Source organism: Bos mutus, chromosome 1 (assembly GCF_027580195.1).
Source record: "Bos mutus isolate GX-2022 chromosome 1, NWIPB_WYAK_1.1, whole genome shotgun sequence".
In the NCBI taxonomy this organism is placed as follows: domain Eukaryota; kingdom Metazoa; phylum Chordata; class Mammalia; order Artiodactyla; family Bovidae; genus Bos; species Bos mutus.
Genome location: NC_091617.1, coordinates 125262759 through 125279327, shown reverse-complemented (window position 1 = coordinate 125279327; position 16569 = coordinate 125262759). Strand labels below are relative to the sequence as shown.

The 16569-nt window shown below is 42.5% G+C and overlaps 1 protein-coding gene and 1 long non-coding RNA gene across 3 annotated transcripts in view; one reads left to right on the top strand and one right to left on the bottom strand.

Moving 5' to 3' along the window:
- The first annotated feature begins 1614 nt into the window (after nt 1–1614).
- Nucleotides 1615–16569, top strand: part of PLS1 (plastin 1) — a 129544-nt gene continuing 114589 nt past the window's right edge. Inside the window, exon 1 of one of the 2 annotated variants that reach the window (XM_070374955.1) lies at nt 1615–1740. The gene's annotated coding sequence lies outside the window, so the exon portion shown is untranslated. Of the gene's footprint in view, nt 1741–15388; nt 15500–16569 lie in introns of those variants that run through there. The other variant, XM_070374962.1, reaches the window with a different exon arrangement.
- The window catches only part of LOC138988856 (uncharacterized), a 123270-nt gene continuing 117395 nt past the window's right edge, over nt 10695–16569 (bottom strand). Inside the window, exon 6 of the long non-coding RNA XR_011465020.1 lies at nt 10695–10966. This is a non-coding gene — a long non-coding RNA (uncharacterized lncRNA). The remainder of the gene's footprint in view (nt 10967–16569) is intronic.

Below are 16569 nucleotides of genomic sequence, written 5' to 3'. Positions count from 1 at the left end.
AGGCTTCTCTGTTCATGGGATTCTCCAGGCAAGAATACCGGAATGGGTTGCCATGCCCTCCTCCAGGGGATCTCCCCAACCCAGGGATGGAACCTGGATTTCTTGCATTGCAGGCAGATTCTTTACCACTGAGCCACCAGAGAAGCCCAGCCTTAGCCCACCTACTTCCAATTGCTTATCACCTCCTTTGGGTTTCTAAAATAACTCCAACATCCTTCTTCTTCTCTTAAGCTGTACTAATATCAACTTAGGATTTCTTGAGTAGCTGTTTTGTACCCAGCACTGTGCTAAACACTAAACGGTCACACAAAACTTAGAGTTAAATGGGGACCCCCTCTTGTTGCCTAGACACAGTCTGAGAGACCACAACAATAGGTTATGCTACAGGCAAAATACATGAGTACTCTTGTGGTTGCATTCCACTCATTTGACTCACATGCTAGAGGAAATATTCCACCTTTATTTGCTTGTAAGCTGTAGTTATTTATTTATTTTTAAAGTAGGTGTGGCTGTTAAATGAAGAGGAAGTGCTATGTGAAATCTCAGAGAGGAGGAGAGAGAAAATTTCTCTTTTAATATCTATATCTATATATCTTTTCTCTGGACCAGATGTCAAGAGAAATATGTAATTTGATATATGCACTGTGCTCAGTCGCTCATTCATGGCCGACTCTTTGTCACCCCATGAACTGTAGCCCGCCAGGCTCCTCTGTCCATGGAATTTTCCAGTCAAGAATACTGGAGTGGGTTGTCATTTCCTTCTCCAATTTCGTACATACATATATTTAATATATATTAAATTACATACATATATTACATAAATTTATACATATACACGCAGCTTCCAGGTGGCTCAGTGGGTATAGAATCTACCTGCAATGCAGGAGATGCAGGAGACGCAGTTTTTATCCCTGGGTCAGCAAGATCCCCTGGAGGAGGGCATGGTGCTGTGCTCTGCTTAGTCGCTCAGTGGTGTCCGACTCTTTGCGACCCTACAGCCCAGGAGGCCCCTTGTCCATGGGGATTCTCCAGGTAAGAATACTGGAATGGGTTACCATACCCTCCTCCAGGGGATCTTTCCAATCCAGGGATCGAACCTAGGTCTCCCGGGTTGCAGGAGGATTCTTTACTTTCTGAGCCACCGAGGAAGCCCATATATATGTGTGTGTGTATATATATATCTTCATCTTTTCTCTTGATCAGAAGTTCGCATGTGGTATCCGAATTAGCAGCGCCAGTTTCCCCCGAGAAAATGTTAGACATGCAGATGGTGGGGCCTCATCTAGATCTACTTGAATCTGAACTCTTGAGAGTGGGATCTGTGGTTCAACAACCCCTCCAGGTGATTCCTATCCACGATCAAGTTCGCGAAGCACTTGTAAGCTCACTCAAGTGGTGTAGATGGTCATCTTTAGGTTTGGCGGAGGATGTGTCCTGGGTCGCTTTGGGCAGTAGGGATAAAGTTGCGCAGTTCCCCTCCACCTCTCCCCCTCTCCCTCTAGCCTCTCCCAGCACCTGCAACTCCACTTCAGCTCTTGGCCTCGGGTCCTTTCCCCCAGGAGCCGCAGTCAAAACGCGGCAAGTGGATTCGGAGTCTGCCTGCCAGGGTGCCGGCCGGGCATGCGTAGTGGCGCCAGGGCAGCAGCTAGGCTGGCGCGACTGGGGAGCCGTAGAGCAGACTTGCGTGTGCCGGGATCCGGAGCGGTAGCTGCGGGCTCAAGGGCAGAACGGCGGCTGCAGGTACGCTGCGCGGTGAGGCGGAGGGGATCCGAGAGAAAGCCTGGACCGATAGGCAGAAAACAGAGCTTTACTTCCTCGCCGGCTCGGCGGCTCCAGAGGAGTCTCTGCGGGTTTCCCTCGCTGGAGAGGTGTCTCCGGCGCCCGCCGACCTCGGGGTGCGCTTGTGTCCAGTCTGGGCAGCAAGTAGTGTGGGCAGGTGTTAGTTATATCCTGTATTTATGCTGTTTGCACAGTAAGCTGGAGAACGGCATTATGATTCTTTGCATGAAGTTAGGCATTTTGTTAACTTTTCTATTTTCCTCTCTCAAACTTTGGATGCCTAGTGGTGAGGCTCTTTGATCCAGCCTCTTTTGCTTGTGTGACTGGTTTATTTGCTTTTGGCCTTTTGCTGCAGAGGATCAATAGGACTGGAGTGAGATCTGTGGTTTCTGGTTTGGGTGCCTTTTCCGGAGCGGGGTGTGGAGGGGTCTCCTGGATGCGGCATTAAAAAACAAAAAAAGCCAACTTTCAGCATATTTCAGTGCCAAAAACTTTATGCATTTCAGCTGCATTTTAAAGTAGAGACGTTGTGTGTTTGCTTCGGCAGTACGTATAATACAAAATTCGTAAAGTCCAAGATGTATTTTCCCCTTACTTTTCTACATTACAGTTTTTTCAGGCATCGTTTGGTACTCTTGAAAGGGAGCTGTTTCTTAGATGAGTAACAGAGCTCTCACTGTCTCCCCTTTCTTTACCCAGTCACATTTTCTAACTCACACAGAAATATTTTATCCTGGGTCTGTCATATTGGACACACTCATAAGATGTTAAGGCTGTGCCGCACACATTTCTTGGATAATCTGTGAGCCATAAAATTTTTGGACTACACACTGAACATTCTTTAAGTGTTAAATCTGCAAGATGGGAGGCAGATACATAGAATTAATAAGTTTAGAAGAAGGCAATTTGTAGTTTAGGAGGAGACACCTGTATGGAAAGATAATACAGATATTGCCATTTCCTTCAACTCCCCCCGACCCTCCCCCTTACCATGATGAATGTTTTAATGGAAGAAATAATATACAGTTGGTTTAGTTTTGGCCTGTGGAGACCTTCGAGGTCAGGCAGTTCAGCTGCTTCAGTTTACAAGTGAGAAAACCGAAACCAACCAGGTTAAATGACTTGATGCGGCTGTGGAGCCCCTCCTTAGCAAAGCTGGGCCTCGGACCCAGGTTTTCTGATTTGCAGGGCTCTTTATGCCATCCCCTGCTGATACTCTCCTCAGAGTTTACTGAGATTATTGTACTTTCTTTTTCTCTTCTATCTCTTTATATTGTGTGTGTATGTGTGTGTGCACACATTTAGTCTCTCAGTGGTGTCCAACTCTTTGTGACCTCATGGACCGAAGCCTGCCAGGCTCCTCTGTCCATGGAATTCTCCAGGCAAGAATACTGGAGTGGGTTACCGTGCCCTCCTCCAGGAGATCTTCCCCACTGAGAGATCGAACCCAAGTCTCTTATGTCTCCTGCATTGCAGGCGGATTCTTTACCTTCTGAGCCATTCGGGAAGCCCCCTTTTATTTTGTAGTCTGGCTGAAATCGAAAATTAGCTACTCCTGCTACTGAACTTGCTTACCTTGTAAACTCATTTCAAATAGTACCTTCTAGGGGCCTCACTGGAGGTCCAGTGGTTAAGACGTCAAGTATCCAGTGCAGGGAGTGCAGCTTGATCCCTGGTCGGGGAACTAAGATCTGGAATGTCGGGTGGTATAGCCATCCCCCCTACCCCCACAAAACAAAAAGTACCCTCTCAAGCCCCCGCTAACAATTGACTGGTCTTGAAATTGCCCTCCTTCCTTGTCTCAGAGTATCTGTTTGCCTCTTTCTCTGTTGAAGTCTTGCCTACGAAGCAAGGTGTAACTCAGGTGTGCCTCTTCCTAGAAGCCTTCTTCGATTACTATAGCCAGAAAGTAGCTCTCCCCCTTCTGAAGCCTCTAACATTTGTTAGTGTTGTCTGCCCTAGTATCCCCCTTCATCTTTAGTATCCTGGATTGTTGAATTTTAATACGTGACCCAACTTCCTGACCAGTGTGTGTAAGCTCTGGGAGCTTCAGGCCTATGACGTAGACATCCCACACAAAACTAAGCAAAAATAATGCTCTTGGTACTATTTGTGGGAGGAAGTGAAACAGGGACAGTTTGGTGAAGGGATTTGATGTGGATGTTCTGTGAAATGAAGGAGGTCACCTTAGAGCTCTAGCAAGACAGTGGACAAGTCAAACCAGTCTGATGGGATGTTTCTCGTATCTTCATCAGAGGTCATGGATCATGACCTCTAAGTTCTGGGGATAGGGGTCAATCCATAATAGAGGAGAGTTGCCTACGGCCTGGACATAAGCATGTGATTCTAAGTGCAGAGTGAAGAACTCAGATGTAAGAAATCATACAAAGGGGGAGGCATTTGGTAAAAGACTAGGTGCAGGAATATCCCTGGCGACCCAATGATTAAGACTCAGAGCTTCTACTGCAAGGGGCAAGAGGGAGTTTGGTCTCTGGTCAGAGAACTAAGATCCCTCATGCCTTGCCACATGACCCCACCCCAAAAAAAGGGTAGATGCAGAAAAGAAAAGATATTTTGAAAATCACTTTAGTTTCAGGTTTGGGATGTTGGTAATGATAATTTTCTTCTTATATTATAAATAATACCCAGTTATGACATTGTCTGCTTCTCTTTTTCATATAGTTGTGTGGTTGACTCACTTCCCATTCTAGATGATAAGTTCTTTGCGGGATGTTCTTTAATTCCTCACAATGCCAGGCACGTAGCTTTGCAGTATTAGATACTCAACTGTTATTGCCTGAATAAACAAACAAACAAGTGTATTTGACATGGGGAAGGTGGGCATTAAGGATCCTACAGCTATGTACTGTGCTTAGTCACTCAGCCATGTCTGACTCTTTGCAACCCCCTGGACTATACAGTCCATGCACTTCTCCAGGCCTGAATACTGGAGTGGGTAGTCTATCCCTTCTCTAGGGGATCTTCCAGACCCAGGAATCAAACCGGGGTCTCCTGCGTTGCAGGCGGGATTCTTTACCAGCTGAGCTACCAGAGCTGTGAGGTAGCCCTTCATCCAGGCCATCACCCCCTCATGATGTAGAGGAGGAGCTGAGATATACTTAACTAAGCTAGTTAGTGGTGTAGCCAGATCTGCTATACTTTCATTAACCCTAACTTTTCAAGGTTAACAATCCCAAGATTCATTTGCCATGGAGGTATTCTGTGGATCTGGGGGGAACTTGGTGGTTAGTGGAAGGATATCTGTGTAACTGGAAGAGATGAAACACAAGAGGTGACTGGCCAATTCAACGTTGAGTGCACAGAATAGGGGCATGACTGCAGACCTGGGGACCTCCACATGATGAAGTCGAGGACTTCCCTTCATCGAGGGAAAGGATGTGGTAGCTTATCTTGTCAGGGGCAGCAGATGGGCCCCAGGTGGGCCCCAGATCCTTGGACTGAGAGTGTGTTTGAGAGGGACATTTTACATTACCAGGAGCAATGTTTCTGAGAGTAGTGTTTATGGCCAAGGAATGTGGGGCTAAGTTTGAGATAGAATTGTGATCAGACTTTCCACCTGGAAAAAACAGACAGAAGGCAGTGCTTCCCAACCCATCTTGGATCAAGAAGTAGTTTGGTATATTTTGTTTATTTCGAACAGATGTTGCAAATAGCTGTTTTGCAAATCAAAACACAGTCTTTTCATTGAGCTTTCCATGAGCACACAGCATCAAGGGAGCTGTTGGAAGGCACCCGTCCTTTCTGTTGTCAGTCACACTATAGTTGATCACCGTCTTCAACTGGCAGTGTTGTCTCCTCTCTCTCTTTTTAAAAATACTGATTTGTTTGGCTGTGCTGATCTTAGTCACGGCACACCAGATCTTTTAGTTGCCACATATAGGATCTAGTTCCCTGACCACTGATTGAACCCAGGTCCCCTGCATTGGGAGTTGAGAGTCTTAGCCACTGGACCACCAGGGAATACCTCCTCTTGTAAGAGTTAAGAAGAAAGAGCAGTTGAGCAGAGAAACTGAGCTTGAGAGATGGTTACTCATGGGAAGGAAAGGCTTGGCCAAATATAGAGGAATTACGTTTTTTTTTTAATCATGACGTTAGTCAAAATTGATTGGACAGCCAAATGCAAAATCAGGCAGTACATAGAAGTTAATATCTCATACACTTAAACAATACCCAGATACTAAATTCTAGAGTAATATATCATAGCCCTGTGTAAAATGACTACATTACCTAACTTTTTAAAAATAATAATAATATTCATAGCTTGTATTTTAGGATGTTTTCTACAGACCAGACACTGCACTGAACACTTTACCAGCAATATATCATTGAATCTCTACAAACCATTCTGAGAAATTGGTGCAGTTATTCCCATTTTATAGCCTAGAAGGCTGAGACTTGTGTAGAAATCACATTTCTGATGTCACATCATTAACAAGTGGCTAAACTGAGCTTGGATCCCAGGCCCCCGTGACTTCAGGCACGGGGAGCTAAAGTAAAATGCAAAACTTTATCCGTGGTAACCCTAACAGATGCTTAGAATGGCTACAGATTTTATCGGGTGACACTTCCAATGGTCTATGAGCCAGAATTTCATAAGAGAAACAAAACAACAGGGATGCATCTTTCTGGGTTTTGTTTTTATAATTATCCCACTCAGTCTTTATCTTTTTACCCTCAAAGCCTTTCTGGAGGCAGCAGAGATGGCATCTACTTCTCTGAGTGCACGTAAAGCTCTTTTGAGGTGATGGATGTGAGTTGGTGGTGATCCAGGAAATGTCTCTGGGGTATGAAAGTGAGACACTCATCTTGTGTATGAGCCTAAGGACTCTAGGGTGAACAGTTCACAAGGACTTTTTCACCTGGGATCCATGGTGGGAGTTCCTGGAAGATCTTTGGGTCCTGCCCCTTACCCTGGTCTCAGATCTTTAAACTGTGGTCAAAATCCTCAGGCTGAATGCGCACCTGGACACTTCCTCCAGGATCCTTCAGTCCAGGGAGTTCTGAAGTCAGTGTTGCAGGTGGAGGTGGGTGTCGATACCTCAGGGAGTGCCGCAGGTCAGGGGCCTGAATCATCTAGACCATTTAGGTGATTTAGAGGCAAGACTGGCAGGCCCCACACTTGACCAGCTGACTCGGCTGTGAGAGAATGTCCTGTCCCTCCCTCCTTGATGGACCTCATTGCTCTCTCCTGGGAGCCTCAGCCTGGAACCCAGTGAGGACATTTCTCTCCTCCCTGTGCTGCCTGAGCCCCTCTGTCTGTCTCTGGCTTCTGCCTCCGCTGAGCTCGTCCTGTGCGTCCTCAGGGTCAGTCTCTGGACATGAAAGAGAAGGCTGCCTGCCTCAGGCCCTTACCTATTACATGTTTCAACATCCAATGATCCCAGTCAACCTTTTGATGAAAATCAGGGAGAAAGAGGCCTTTGTGCTGTCTGTTGGTTTATTGGTTATAAAATGATGATGCAGTTTTGATTGCTGGAAATTTTGCTGACTTAAAATCACATGAGATGTGAGGCTGTTTCAACTTTGATCATCTTATTTCTTTTCAGTACTACGGTGTCTGAAAGTGCCTACTTGCCATTTTTTGGGTGCGAAACATAGAGGGTGTCTTCTGTGAAAGCAGGTTGCTTTTTGGTAATACTGTGGATGCAGAAAGGGTGAGAGAGGGCTAATTAGGAGAGTTTTCCTCTTATGTGAAACACATGTTTCATCAGAAAGTATCGATGTTCTTTTGTAGGAGAGTTAGAGATAATCTGTTCATAAATTCCAGTTGTGAAGGAGACTTTAGACTTTACAACAAACTAAATTTTTATGATCGACTCTTTTGAGCAATTCAGAGCTATAAAACTAGAATATTTGGGTTATAACTCACTGCACAGAGACATGTCTGCCTCAGAAATTTCAAGAAATTCCAAAGAAAACAGGAGAAACTGACTTTTCCCAATAGTAAGATAAATGGCCATCTACCTTAGTAAGGTGGAAGCGGGTTTTGCCGTGGTGTGGCTTTCACTATAAAAAACAAAAGATTTTGGGGGGAATGGTTGACAGGAGAAACTCAGAGGAAACCAGAATCGTTACTGAGAAACTCAAATTGTTTAAAGATCCAGTCCCAGGAAATAACATTTAAAATAAAAATAATGAAAGTCCCTTCAATTTGTTGGAGAAGTAAGAAACAGGAGATGTTAGCAGTGCTGAAAAAATAGAACTTCTATTGAATTTGAGATTAAAACATTGGTAAATGTGTGTAGAAGAATGTTATTTAATTACAGACCTTCCCCACTCGCCCATCCCTCACAATGAATTCCCACTGTGGGGCCCTCTGCATTCCATAAATAAAAGAGTAGACTTATCTTCATGCATCACAGTTGAAAAATCTCAAATGATGCATGACAATCTGTGACCTAAAACTGATGTTGATCAAACAGATGTGAATGCCTTAGACAGAAAGTACTGGCTGTATTCACACTTTGTTCCCATAGCTAGTGCTCAGAATCCAGATTAAATTGTCCAAATTAAAAAAAAAAAAAAAAAAGGTTCAGAACCCACTCATTTACAGTGAATGATCAAAGGCACATTGTTTCATTTCACTTTGTCATTGTAAATGCCACCTTTTATGGCTCTATCGGTTTCTTTTTCTTTTTTGTCCTTGATGATATATATTTTGTACTGTTTATAGATAAAAATCAATGCAAACTAGAATTCTGAGGTTTGATAAATGTGACTCTGCTTAGGGTTTTAATGCTATTCATCAATAATTTGCTGGAAAAACAGTATCAAATAAGTACATAATTGAACCTTTATGTCTATAGCAAGTTAGTATTTATAACCATTGGGAACAAATCAAAAGTTCTTGAGACTCTGAAATTCTTTCACCTGAAAGCTCTCTCAGCATTCTATGCTGGTAAAATCTCCCTTTTCCTCCCTTTCTTCTCAGTCTTAGGGTCACTGGGACACTGTTTTGGTTCAAGGGTATTGTCAAGAGCTTCCCAGTTCTTGCAGAGTTGAAGTGTTATTGGGTCAATGAGATGCCAGCCATGAAACACAGCCCATAAAAACCCACTGATGTTTTTTAGCAAAAGTTTTCATGCCAAGTGAATTAGTTTTGGAAAAACAACCGTAGCAGCAATTGACTTGCTCACTTTTTCCATCAAGTTAAACCCCAGATCTCCATTAGTAGAAAAAAGGTACTCTGAGAGGCTCTGAATGTTTAGTGGTCAATCAGAATGAGCTCCTTAAGGTAATTTAAAGTTTAGATAGCTGAAATCAGTTGGCTTATGATTAGGGCCATGCATGAGAAGTCAAAGTCTATGATTCTGTTTCTGACCCCTTGAGAAGAGAGGCCTTCTCTTCAGCTGCAGGTTTGATGATTAATCAAGATAGTAAATGTGAAAGCAATTAGTAAACTGTAAGGCGAGGAGGTAAGGTATTTATTGATATAATAGTTTTCCATCTTCGCTGCCTTTCATTGTTAAGTGACCAAGGCTTTGAGAATGAATGACTTGCCTGTTTGAGTCTACATGGCTTGAAAAAATGATAGAGATGGAATGCACATCTTTGTCTTTTAATTTTGACGTTTGACAAAATGTCAGGGCTCAGTGTTGGGACCATAGCGATAGCCAAGACAGATACAGGATCCCTGTCCACATGGAGCGTCAGTCTATCCCAAATACAGTGCTCTTTCAGTCAATCCATATTTTCTTCTTTAACTGACGAGAGGGAATACTTTTTCTATGAATTGATATGTGGCTTTTATAAGATGCTAAATGTGCTTATGGCTAAGCCTTGACTATGGAGCCCTTTAAGTGGTTTCTCTGTCCCCAATGGTGCCTTCAATAGCTGCCCAGTAAACTTCCGATCTCACTGGATGGGCCTTTTATTCATCTCCATTGTGGAGAGAGGAGTCGGATGCCTCTCAGCATCCTTCTCATGGTCAATCAGAGGCTTGTTGCAGAAAAATACTTTTCTCTCCTACTCTGCAGAATCAAAGGAATCAGATGGCCTCAAGGGCTGGGGACAGCACTGTGAGTGAAGTATAGTCCTTGTACTGACAGGTTCTCAGTCAATTGAGGGAGGCAGACACAGGGCCAGGCTGTGACAGGAGTGAGCACCAGAAGGAAGGGCAGAGTGAAGCTTTGGGGGCCCGAATGGAGATCATTCTGTTAAATCTCTTGAGGAAAGTGTTAAGACTTTTGAGCTGATCCTTGAAAGGAAAGCACAAGTTCAATCTACAGGGACTAGCTAGAGGAAAAGGCATTCCTTGGAGAAGGGACAGCATGAACAAAAGTACGGAAACAGGATGGAGCTGATCTGTTTAGGAAAATTCAGGTCCTTTAATGTGTTCTAAAATGTGAGCAGGATACGAATCAGCTGGACAGCTTGTAAATGAAGGCGTTGCTGAATCCCAACTGCAGGTTCTCATTCTTTGGGTCTGAGGTGGGGCTGGAGAATTTCATTTCAACAAATTCCCAGGTGATGCTGAGGCTGATGATCTGGGAATTTTGAGAGCCACCAGACTAGAGTGTAGTGTAGGTGAGATAAGAGAACTAGAAGCAAAGAAACAAATGGTTTTCTTTTGTAACTGTACTATCTGTACTATCTTCATAGAATTGATGTTTTAAGGTATTTTTTTGGTTTTGTTTTCTTCTTAAATTAGCCTCATTTCCAGTATTCTTGTCTGGAGAATCCCATGGACAGAGGCGCCTGGCAGGCTACAGTCCATAGCATCACAAAGAATAAGACGTGACTGAAGTGACTTAGCACACATGTACCAGTGGTTGCTGCCTGTGCCTCTTGCTGTCCTCTGGAAGTTCCATGCCTGCTCCACCCCACCCCAACCCCCCAGCTCTCCCCAAAAATCAGACCTTTTCTTTTTTTTTTTTAACATTTTATATTTTTTAGTTAGTTTTGACTGCGCTGGGTCTTGGTTGCAGTGCATAGGCTTTCTCTAGTTGCGGTGAGCAGGGGCTACTCTTCATTGCCATGTGCAGGCTTCTCTTGTGGAGCACAGGCTCCAGGTGCATGGGCCTCCGTAGTTGTAGCACGTGGGCTTAGTAGTTGTGGCACAGGGGCTCAGGTGCTCCATGAGAAACCAGCTCTTTTCTTGCATTCCGTGTTTTTAAGTAACTGCTGTTCAGCCAGAATGACATTCCACCTGTGATGTCCTAAACAGCTGACATTAGAAAGAAGATGTTAGAAGCTGACCCACACTAAGAGTGAATGATGAGTATACCCAATGAGTATGTTTGTATTTTATTTTGTTAATCTGGATATAATGTTAAACTGCATCCAGTAAGTAATTTTGGAATAGCTTGCAAGATCTGAGCTCAGAGGTAGGATGTACACAATTGAAGAAAGTCCCTTTCTTGTTCTCAGAGAATGTGCAGTCCTATAGTAAGGTTAAGATAGATGAATTCCTGGCTCCAGTACAGGGCAGTTGGTGCTGTAAGTGCTGTAAGAATGATAGGAAACCACAATGACAGGTCTGAGAAGGGGAAAGGTTCACTTTCCATTGGGACAGTTAGGGAAAGCAGAGCAGGGTTGAGGATAATGTTTTATCCATCTTTGTGAGCCAGCTGATCATTTGTCTATGTAAAGAAAATAGTGGAGGAGGGGCATATGAAGCAGGGGGTGAAGGATGGGCAGGTGCTCATAGGTAGCATGGGCCCTGGGGGAATTACTGGAGAGATGGGCCAGACAGACGGGCAACTGAACCTCAGAACAGAAGTGAAGCAGGAAGTGCAGGTTCAGCCAGTACTGGGGTCTCTGAATCATTCTGGCAAGTACAGAGAGGTAAGACTAGAAAGGCATTTAGGGAAGATTGCAGAACCTTTTGAGTATGAGGCTGCGGAATTTGGAATTTTATTCTATAGGCAGTGTGAGTCACAGACTTGCTTATCTATCGACTTACTTTTACTTCCACTTCTCTCTTAACCCCCAACACCTCAGAGGAGGAGGAATCCCATTTTTTGCTGACCATTGATCTGTGGTTCATACTCTTTTGGAAAAACACAGAAAAATGCTTTTCCGTGGCTCTGATTTTAATTCTTTTTGGGGGGGGATCTCCATGCCTCGTGGCTTCTGGGATCTTAGTTTCCCAACCAGAGATCGAACCCATGCCCTTGGCAATGAAAACACATAGTCTTAACTACTGGACCACCAGGGAATCCCCTGACTTTAATATGTGTATTTCAGTCATCTTACAGACTTGCAAAAATGAATCCATCATGTTAAAGGTTTCTGTGGCTTTCAAAATATGTAAAATATGAAAGGACAACCAATTTCCATTTCTGAGTGACAGTTTATAAAAATAAGTTAAAAATAATTCAATCACCAGGTAAAAGTGGTTACAGTACTTGTTCAGTGTTGTTCTGGGAAGAGAAGGGAATTCAAAAGTGAAGGCTGAAACCGAGGGAGAATCTCCAAGTCATTCAGCCTGTCTGAACCTTGGTTTTTGTTGTGAAGTTACTGTTGTTTGTATTTTGTTGTTCTTTTTGTTGTGGATGAAACAGGTACAATAGGAATGAACGGGTATACATTGTATTTTATTTTTAATTTTTAAAAATTTTGTTACTGGAGTATAATTGCTTTTGGGCTTCCCAGGTGGCTCAGTGATAAAGAATTCGCCTGCCAATGCAGGAGACATGAGTTCGATCCCTGGTTGGGGAAGATAGTCTGGAGTACGGAATGGCAACCCACTTCAGTATTCTTGCCTGGGAAATCCCCTGGACAGAGGAGCCTGGCAGGCTGTTGTCCATGGGGTCGCAAAAGAGTAAAACACAACTTAGTGACTAAACAGCAACAACAATAACTGCTTTATAATGTTGTGTTAGTTTCTGCTGTACAACAAAGGGATTCAGCTATATACATACACATATATGTATCTCTCCTCCCTTTTGAACCTCCTTCTTACCCCACCTCCATCCCACCCCTCTAGGTCATTCTAGAGCACCAAGGTGAGTTCCCTGTGCTATACAGCGGCTTCCCACTAGCTGTCTCTTTTACACATGGTAGTGTATATATGTCGGTGCTACTCGGCCTACCCTCCATTTCCCTGGCTGTGTCCACAAGTCCTTTCTCTACATCTGTGTCCTCTGTTTCTGCCCCCTGCAAAATAGATTCATCTGTACCATTTTTATAGATTTTGTATATAGATGTTAACATACGATATATTTGTTTTTCTATTTCTGACTTCACTCTGTGATATACATTTTAGATCAGAACCTTCTAGTATGAAGATTTACTTTTTCTTGTGGCCACATGTGTGCCCACACCTGGCCATGTAGAGAGTCTGTTTCTTGAGGGCAGGATTATGTCTAATTCAGTTTGTATCCTCATTGCCTGAATGCCAATGACTGTACAAGGAGGCACTTGATAAATTGTTGAATTAACGGAACATGAAAAGGAATGGATGAATGGATGAAAATCTGTACCCACCTCCACCCATATACTTAATGTTTTCTAGCTTCTACTTGCTTGTAGAGACTTAAGATCCATGGTGCCTTATTTTCAGACTGCTAATCCCAGGTCTGTGTTTTATTGACAGTAAATTTTGATACTCCAGCCTTATTCAAGAGACAGCTGCATAGCTTGAATTCAAAGTATAAGGATCTTTGTGGATTCATAAGTGTTCTAAACTAATTCCAGAAATGAATTAAATAGTATTATTTAATAATAATGTTTTATATATCGATAATGCTTATATGAAAAATTGATTCACCTCTAAAAGAAACTGACAAATATAAATTGAGGTTGTATTCTTCTTGAAGTGTTTCTTATTGTTTAAGAGAAATCAGATTAGAGGTGAGTAGGACAGTAATTTATGGAGATGCTCAAAGAAATGTGTGTTAATACTCTAATCTGCTAGAGACTTGAGTACCTGTTTTACCTGCAGTTAAATGAAACAAGAACCAAAACTTTATTATACCTTAGGTTTTACAATATCTCTAATGTTAACAGAAATTCAATTCTTGATTCATGAAGTTCCATGTGATTTACATGGGAGAAAAGTTCATCTCTTTCATTGTGAACAAAGTAGTTTGGTTTTCAAAATTATTGTATTTCCTGTTAATATACACCTGGAATGTGTAGGATAAAGAAGATGAACCTTTTTAAATTTTCACTGAGTTATAGCCTAGTGATATGTATTGTGCTGTGGGAGACTAAGCTCATTTGCATATTTCCGAGTGAGTTTTACATTTCTCATAGAACTAGGACAACAAATGATAGAAGAACTGAAAGCATTATAATTTTCTAGTAATTCAGAGGAAATGACTCCATTCTGAGGTAGGAGGCTAAAAAAGGACACAGCGATACCCCCACTTTAGGTAAGCTAGCCAGTCAGTCATTCAGTTGTGTCCGACTCTTTGCAACCGCATGGGCTGTAGCCCGCCAAGCTTCTCTGTCCGTGGGATTTCCCAGGCAGGAATACTGGAGTGGGTTGCCATTTCCTCCTCTAAGGGATCTTCCTGACCCAGGGATTGAATCTGTGTCTCCTGCATTGGCAGGAGGATTCTTTATCACTGGACCACATGGGAAGCCCGTTCGTAAGCTAATTATAATACCAACAGGAAATTTCTTTTGCATCCTCTTTTACATCTCAGGCACACTTTAGGGAGGCCTTATGTTTATGTATCAGTAGTTTGCTCATTTAATCTGAGAAGCCTCATTCAGACCTTCTGTGTGCACAGGTTCTTTCATTATGTTCTGCCCTTCGTCATTATACTAAAGGTATTACAAAATCAAACAGAAGGCTTCCCAGGAAATTAAAGGTTTCATATCAATCAGACATTGTCAGGGCTTCCCTTATAGCTCAGTTGGTAAAGAATCTGCCTGCAGTGCAGGAGACGGGTTCATTTCCTGGGCCAGGAAGATTCCCTGAAGAAAGTGCCAACCCACTCCAGTGTTCTTGCTTAGAGAATCCCATGGACAGAAGACCTTGGCAGGCTACAGCGCATGGGGTCATAAGAGTCATATACAACTTAGTGACTAAATCACCCCTACCAGACACTGTCAAAATATGTGCCTTGAATAGCATTGAATGTGTTCCATCAGTGTTCTTGGTACACATGATGTGTGTGTTTTTTTTTAAGCTAATAGCTTTATTTATTTACCAAGGTATAATTCACACACCATACAGTACATTCATTTAAAGTATAAGGGTGTTTTAGGGTATTTTCATCACCCTATACCATTTGCATGCACTCCTCATTTCCCCATTTTTCTAAAAATATAGTGGACAGTACTTTATTTGGAAATGTGCCTTCCTATAATTAAAATCCTATTAGTCAATCTCTACCTCTCCCAGGCAATGACAGATCTTCCTGTCTCTATAGTTTGCATATGCTTGACATTTCATATAAAGGGAATCATACAGTGTGTGGCCTTTTGTGTCTGCCTATTTCACTTAGCATAATGTTTTCAAGGTTTATTCATGTTGTAGCACTAATACTTCACTTTTTATGGCTGAATAATAGTCCACTGTGTTGATCTACCACATTTTCTTCATTCATTCATCAGTTGATGAACACTGAGTTGTTTTCACTTTTTAGTTACTATGAATAATGCTGCTATGAACATTTGTGAACAAGTTTCAATGGGACACGTGTTTTCATTTCTCTTGGGTATATACGTCAAAGTGGAATTGCTGGTTCACTTGATGACTCAACAGTAAACACTTAGAGGAACTGCCAGACCATTTTCCAAGGTAACTGCACCATTTTACGTTCCTAGCAGCAATGTACGAAGGTTCTAGTTTCTCCACATCCTCACCAGCACTTGTTATTATGTCATTTTGATAATGACCATCTGGCTGTGAAGTGGTGTCTCATTGTGTTGACATTTACAGTTCTAGATAGAGAAAATGTACAGAGATTTTCCGTGTGCCTCACACTGATACACAGTTTATGCTGTCATTAACATTTTACATTAGTGTGGTAAATTTATTATAATTAATGAACTGATATTGCTATATTATTAATTATAGTCTATGGTGTATTCACATTCCCTTAGTTTTTGCCTAAAGTCCTTTTTCTATTACACGATCCCATCTGGGAATCCTGATAGATTCCTGATGAACCCACATTATAGTTAGTTGACATTTAGCTCCTTAGTCTCCTCTTGGTTGTGACAATTTTTCAGACTTTTTCCTTGTTTTTTGATGACCACAAGTGTTTTTTTTTTTTTTTTTCTTTTTTAAAATTTGTTTTTTTTTTAATTGGAGGTTAACTGCATTACAATATTGTATTGGTTTCTGCCATATATCAACGTGAATCAGCCATAGGTATATGTATGTCCCCTTCCTCTTGAACCTCCCTCACACCGATGGTACTGATGAACAGGGCAGCAATGGAGATGCAGAGATAGAGAACAGATTTGTGGACACATGAGGGGAAGGAGAGGGAGGGAAGAATTGAGAGGGTAACATTGAAACATATATAATACCATATGTAAAATTATATAGCCAGTGCAAATTTGCTGTATGATGCAGGGAGCTCAAGTCAACAATGCTCTATGACAATAATGAGTGTTTTGAGGAGCTGTTTCCCAGGTGGCTCAGTGGTAGAGAATCCATTTGCCAATGCAGGAGATGTGGGTTTGGTCCCTGAGTCAGGAAAATCCCCTGGAGAAGGAAATAGCAACTCACTCCAGTATTTTTGCCTGGAAAATCCCATGGACAGAGGAGCATGGTGAGATGCAGTCCGTGGGGTCCTGAAGACTCGGCTACGCCTTAGGGACTGAGCATGTGCGCACAGACACATACGCTCACACACACAG